General features: G+C 48.6%; 1 protein-coding gene across 1 annotated transcript in view; it reads left to right on the top strand.

Moving 5' to 3' along the window:
• The window catches only part of PLXDC1 (plexin domain containing 1), a 114,321-nt gene that overhangs the window by 57,902 nt on the left and 55,537 nt on the right, over positions 1-882 (top strand). The window lies entirely within an intron of this gene.

Raw genomic sequence — 882 nt, 5'->3', positions numbered from 1 at the left:
TGCAGTGAGCTGAGATTGTGTCACTGCACTCCAGCCTGGGCAACAGAGTGAGAATCCATCTCAAATAAATAAATAAATAGATAAATAAATAAATAAATAAATGATAATAATAATAAAAGATAGGCTGAATAGCATCTAAACTTGGTTTCCTTTCTTCAGGCAAAATTTTAAGCCAACTGATGTCTCTTAATATAAACCACTTTTTTGTTTGAATTCGGGGGAAGAGGGCGAGTTGTAGCTATGGCCGTGGCAGGTGGTGCCAGGAGAACCATAACCAGCTGCAGAGTTGGGGTCCTGCAGACCATCAGATGTACAGTGTTGGGCAGGGCCCCTTATATTTTTTTTGCTTGAAAGTGGTATAAAAACTGCTCACCAGTGAATCCAGGAAGCAGGCTGGGAGGCAGCCATCGGACTCTTCCTTTGTGCAGCTCTCTCTGCACAGATTGCTATGCAGGGAGCTTTGGTTTTTTGATGGGTGATTTTTTTTTTTTAAATGGAGATGGGATCTCCAGCAGAGATGGGTGGAGATAGGAGAGACAGAAGCCGAGGAAAAAGATGAAGCATTAGGTCTCCTGGAGGGTGGGGAAAGGGGCAGAAACAGAGGGAGCTGCTTTCCCGAGGGAGGCCAAGGGCTCTGGGCAGAAGCAGTGGCTTCAGTGCCTGTAGGCAGAGCTGGAGAGCAGTGCATCCCCCTTTGGGTACCCTCCCGAGACTCCAGGGCTGGTGGCTGTGGCAGCAATGGGAAGCAGCATCCTTGGCCCTCACCCCAGAGGCTTTATACACATCTAGGGTGTGATGGGAATGCAACAGGGAACCAGAGAAGCTTTCTCGAGGAAGTGACTCCTGAGCTGAGGCTGGATGGGTGAGGAAGGGTCAGCTCCT

This window comes from Mandrillus leucophaeus, unplaced genomic scaffold (genome assembly GCF_000951045.1).
Source record: "Mandrillus leucophaeus isolate KB7577 unplaced genomic scaffold, Mleu.le_1.0 Scaffold272, whole genome shotgun sequence".
Classification (NCBI taxonomy): domain Eukaryota; kingdom Metazoa; phylum Chordata; class Mammalia; order Primates; family Cercopithecidae; genus Mandrillus; species Mandrillus leucophaeus.
Note: the sequence above shows the minus strand (reverse complement) of the source record. Positions and strands in the feature narration are given on the sequence as shown.